The 5,683-nt window shown below is 35.1% G+C and overlaps 1 long non-coding RNA gene across 1 annotated transcript; it reads left to right on the top strand.

Moving 5' to 3' along the window:
- The first annotated feature begins 2,878 nt into the window (after nucleotides 1-2,878).
- LOC127967907 (uncharacterized) lies at nucleotides 2,879-3,926 on the top strand. The gene is made up of 2 exons (XR_008155856.1): nucleotides 2,879-3,157; nucleotides 3,316-3,926. It is a non-coding gene; the product is annotated as an uncharacterized LOC127967907 (long non-coding RNA).
- The last annotated feature ends 1,757 nt before the right edge of the window (nucleotides 3,927-5,683 follow it).

Here is a 5,683-nt window from a genome sequence, read left to right as displayed (position 1 = left end):
CACATAATTCTGTCAAATGTAACTTATATTACTTATTTATTTTACAGCTCCTTTCCTTTCTCGACAATGGCCTATATACAAATATTATATAATATTTAAAGACATTAAAAAAGGTCTATTTTTGAATGGAGCTACAGGAGGGATGCATTAGGTAGACAAAATATCTGTGGTTCAGTATATTATTTTTGTTTGAAGTGTCTGTATATGATCTGAAGTTTAAAATGAGGTGCTGTTGCGCTAGTAAAGGCTAGGCTATTAAGGTGAAGATAGTATCTGAAAATGTTTTGGTTTTGTTCCTCCGTATCCCCTCTCTCTGACATTGAGAATGAAATACATAACATCTGCATTTCATTAATGCTGGAAAGCATTAATCATTCAGTGTAACACATTATATACTACATTTTTGTTAACCCACAACTATCAGTGACTGTGCTGCATAATTGACCTTTTTTAAATGGCTTTTGATGACTCCTTAAATCATGATCATACCAGAATTACCCCAAATAATAACTGAGTAGTATTTAAAAGGGTACTTCTTCATTGTGAACAGAAATCTGGGAGTTAGATACTAAGCAAGCAAAAAAAGAAAGGAAACTGAAGCGATGTACTCAAATGTTAAGATAACTCCATCCCAGGAGGCTATACAACTATTTTATTTTATAGCAGAAAACAGTTTAGCATTTTCTAAAGTTAATATACATGTGCATACAGTTCCTTGCCATGTGTGTGGATGCATTTTTTTTTTTACTGGGCCTATATGGCCAAAAATGTGTTTACTTGGACACAAGAAGTTATTTTTTATTTTTTTTGTAAACTTTAAACCAAAATATCCCCTTTAACTAAGCTGTTAGGGATCAATCTTACTCAGACATCCAATATGCTACGTCCAAAATAGGTTTTTGCAGAACCTGAGGAATTCATTTTCAATTCATAGTCCCTGATCAACTGTGGTGATCATAATTAGCAAAAACATATGCTTTAAAACACATTTCGAAATTCAGCAGCCATGTGTTTTTACTGTGACGTGTCTGCATGTACAGTATATCAGCTCTGAAGCTGATGTCATGTTCAAGTGTAGTAATGGATAAGCCTGTAAAAGGGCTCACAATGACTGAGTGCTGTTATGAAAATAGCTTTTAAAAAATTCCATATGTTCTTATTTGGTACCTCTGTTCACTGTGTATTAAATAATATTTTGGAAGGATGCCTTCTTATATTGATTTTAGAACAGTTTTTCTGATTCTCTTCAACATGATAATTCAAGCGGTTGGTCCAAGGCCAACATTACTCACTGTTTTGGGAGATTGTGGACTAAGCACTTATCTTTTTTCCTCTTCTGTAAAGGTTACAGTCAGGTTGGCTTTCCATAGGGTTTCAGAAATGTGCTCAGCCAGATGCTTTTGATTGTTCTGTTTGAAAAATAAGAAACAGTGTGTTTAAAAGAGGTTAAATGGGTCAAGTTCCACTAAATGCAGTAATTCCTTTTTTATTTATGATGCACTTTGCTTTTCTCTATAACTATTACCCAACTCACATTTTATGAGGCACAAAGCCATCCTTTGACCAAACTGCTAAAAAACTTCTAGCAGCATCGTTTGACTGAAATTGCATGAATGGTAGTGATCACAGTACATTATACTTAAAAACTCTTGGAAAACAGCTCTCATAAAAACTGTATTGCTGTCTTGGCAAATTTGGCCTGTGGCCTATTTTCAACATTTAGACCGCAAAAGACTTAAGGTATGTCTCAAACACTGTATGGTGTAGTATTTTTATTTAAACAGACCACAAAGACTGAAATTTCAAACCATTGGGATAATATTTATATACACTTAAAATGTTGGGGGTGAGATGAGAAAGAAGTAAAATAATCGTTAACATCTAACGCTACTTCCTCGAGAGCTGAGTCGCACATCTGGAAGCCCCTGAAGATTAAACATGCACTTCATGACCTACTGAGAATCACTCGCTGTAGCACCAAAGCGGCACTGCCAAAAAGAAATGAATGAAAATAGCTTCAGGAATTGGTCTTGGTTGAAGAGTTGAATTTGAAAGTTTGCAGAGTTAGTTGTAATCTCTCAGTGGACTCTCATTCATTCAGCAGGATGGGAGGGTGGTAGTCACAGTCCCGTTAGGAATTCACATCATTGCTACATCAATCTGTTCTGTAAACATCAATGATAATGATGATTCTGATTGTGAATGATAAATATTAAGGTTTTTGTTTTTGTACATATATTCTGCAATTGCAGATATATGTTCTAGATATTAAGTCACATGTATTCATATATATATATATATATATATATATATATATATATATATGTGTGTGTGTGTGTGTGTGTGTGTGTGTGTATATGTATGTATGTATGTATCCTTCAGAAATCATTTTCTTGAAACATTTGTGCTGCTTAATGTTTTTGTGGAAAACATTATACATTTATTTCTGGATTCTTTGATGAATAGAGAGTTAAAAAGAACAGTATATATTTAGAATCAAACACTTTTGATTTTCCTTTTCTTATTATTTCCATAAATTACAGGCAAAAATATATGGGAAAGAAAGTTACATAATAGGCTATTTTCTTCGCAACTGGGATTGTTTTGCTGTGGCTTTCAAATAAATTCTCAATTTAGACTAAGAATAACAAAATTATGGGGTATGTAATTCAGGAACAAAACCGAAGCATTTTAACGTGTTCTTAATGCAGAAATGGTGATTCAGAGTTCAAAGGCTGACATTTTCCATCATCATTGTCTCTTTCACAGCATGCAGAAACAGCAAGGCCGGTAAAATCTATTTAATTGCTCTGACCATGTGCAGCTAGTTAATATACTGATTTAACATCAAAACGACCAGGATCCTGGATAATTGCTTTGACATAACTAAAGACTACATTGCTCTAATCTTACACTGAATGCAATTCATTTGCTTCGGAAAAAGACGATGACCCTATATTTGCGTCAAAATGAACATATGTGAAAACATTCTTATTAATGGATTTGGCTTTTTCAGCTACACTCATTACTAACAGGTGCATGAAATCAAGCATACAAGCAAACAATCCCATTAGACAAACATTTTATTTAAGCATTTTGGAAGACCTTGCCTGGCCAGCTCAAAGCCCACACTTGAAGTGAATTCTACACCTTCAGGGTGAGCTGAAATACTGATTACAAGACAGATCTCCCAACATCAGTGCCTGACCTCACTGAATTGGACAGAATTCCTTGTATCGAAGCAAGGGAGGTCCAAATATGCTTCGGTTTCAATGTTATGTTCATAGCAGGCATCTTTTGATTTCTCTATTCCAGGTCATGTTGCTGGAACTGAAGTAGTTGAAGAGCCAACAAGAAAGACTACTCTTGGTGACCATGATATCCTACAACTTCCTCTGTGCAGCTTTGATAGCACAGAGTAATAAAACAGAACATTTCCTTTTTCATGTTTTTATCAGTTACAGTAGCTTCCGTTGAGCTAACGCCTCCTCTCATTTTCTGTCCCATCCTTCTAACAGAGATAAGTAGGTCATTAGGGTAGTTGGGATTTTCTTATGCAAAGTTTTACCTCTCTGAAGACACCAAATGACCTTTTTCTGTGACTTCAGAAAGAGTAAAACATGATTGCATGAGATAAGATGCTATGCTCAAAGGATGATGTGCAGCCCAATCAAGTAAAACATCCCTAAGAGATAAAATGTATCGTTGAAGCTCAAATTTACATAAGTTCATCTGTGCTTTCCTTTTGAGTCCATTGCAGAGCTTGTACAGATGAATAGTCGCAGGAAACCGCAAGCCCAGAAGGGATTTGGCATAGCATTTGGTGTGCAAACTACAGAGGGGGGACTCCAGAGTATCCTTGTAAAAGAGTTAAAATAAAGCTGAAAAAAAATTGAAGGCTTAAGGGATGTATCATAGATTGACTATATGTGCACTATATATGCTGCAGGAGAGAATCTGCCTTTAATTTAGGATTTTAAGCTGGGGTTTTTTTTTGGGGGGGGGGGGGGTTGCATCATGGTATATATGCAGCAAACCATTAGGACTGAATTTATTAAGGAACTGTTTTTGAACCAGGAGGGTCATCTAAATTATGGGGTAAGCAACTATTTGCTCTTTGATTTCCTGCCAAGTTTCAAAGCCTCATTAGTACAGCATTATTTGTGGAATTTCTCCTTTGTCTGATTGTTGATAATTACCTGTCCTTAACAATTTCTTCAGGCCAGATGCAGAGTCTAATAATGAATAGGTACATGGCCACATGAATGCATCATGCCTAAACTGTGCTCTTTGTTGAGTGTAACAACAAATTAGGATGGAAAAATCCCTTTGTCTTGAAACAAAAGCATTCTTGCTATATTGGGTTAATGGATGCACTACCTCAGTTACTCCATTTCGAATGGGATGCTGGTTTAATACAACAGTTAAGTTAAATTAATAATAAATGACTTACATTTTAGACATAGCATTTCCAAGTTAATTTGACAAGTCAAAAGCAAATTTCACCATTGAGCATATCCATTCATGTTTTTATTTCCTGAATAAATCAGTGCTGTTGAACAAATCATTTGAATGAATGATTCAATAACTCACATAAAGAGTCATTTGTTTCATTCCTCAATGAATCGGTGTGCTTGAATGAATCAGTTGAATTAATAATTCAGTGACTCACTCATAGAGAACACCGTGTAGTGGCATAACAATGTAACCTGCTGAAAGAGTTTCTGAAAATTCCCATTACTAATACACAGACTAGTCTGGAACATACAAAAATAGACAAGTGTAGAGATTCAAAAATTGCTCTTGGAATGTTATATCCTTTAAACAGGACATGATGAAATTGGAAGGAGGTTGAAAGACTTGGAAGTATTATTGCCCTAAAGAATGCTTTTTTGGGGCGAAACAGTATTGTAGATGATGTAACAACAGTGTTAGTAACTTTAAACCTCTGGCTTCTGTTGACTCTCACAGCATGTTGACCTTTGACATATGAACTTCACGGACCGTTCTTTCTGAAATTCAGCATTCTCAAAAAAAAAAAAAAAAAAACGCACTCTCAAATTGCTGCATCTTGCACTCGTTCTCAAGACTTTGTGACAATCTGAAAAACTTGATTTAATGTGTAGGCTTTGTTTTTCTCCTGGTGAAACTCTGAAGGGTGTATGATTGATTGTAGTTTATTATACTTATAGTAATTTTGGGGGGCACAACATACTCCCTTTTTTAATCAGAGCAAAATTCCTTTTATACATGACAAAGCTTACACTATATAAAAAAGGTTATTTAGAGTATCATGTAATGTTTTTGGCCTCAAAGAAGGATTTGTTGTTTAATAAAGTGCTGTGCTGTGCTTTGCTTGCTGTTTCCTGAGGAATGAGTGTTTCAGGGTATACAAGTATAGGAATTTCAGCATGTTGTCATATGATATTTCCTGCACTTCTCCAGCCATCTAGTTCACAACTGAAACATACACAAAAGACAATCTGTGGCCAATATGTCATTGCTTCTGGGAAAGAGAGAGAGAAGATCCATGGTGATTTTCTCAAACTGCATCTTGGGAAAAGTCAGATGTCTTGTCTGAAATATTTTGATTGATGTTAGTTTTACAAGGAGCTACATTTCAGAGTTTTGTAAATTTAAAGTTTTGCCATTTTCACTTTGTTTAATGCTGTTGAAATATTTA

This window comes from Carassius gibelio, chromosome B11 (assembly GCF_023724105.1).
Source record: "Carassius gibelio isolate Cgi1373 ecotype wild population from Czech Republic chromosome B11, carGib1.2-hapl.c, whole genome shotgun sequence".
In the NCBI taxonomy this organism is placed as follows: domain Eukaryota; kingdom Metazoa; phylum Chordata; class Actinopteri; order Cypriniformes; family Cyprinidae; genus Carassius; species Carassius gibelio.
The sequence above is the reverse complement of the archived record's forward strand: the minus strand, read 5'-3'. Positions and strand labels throughout refer to the sequence as shown.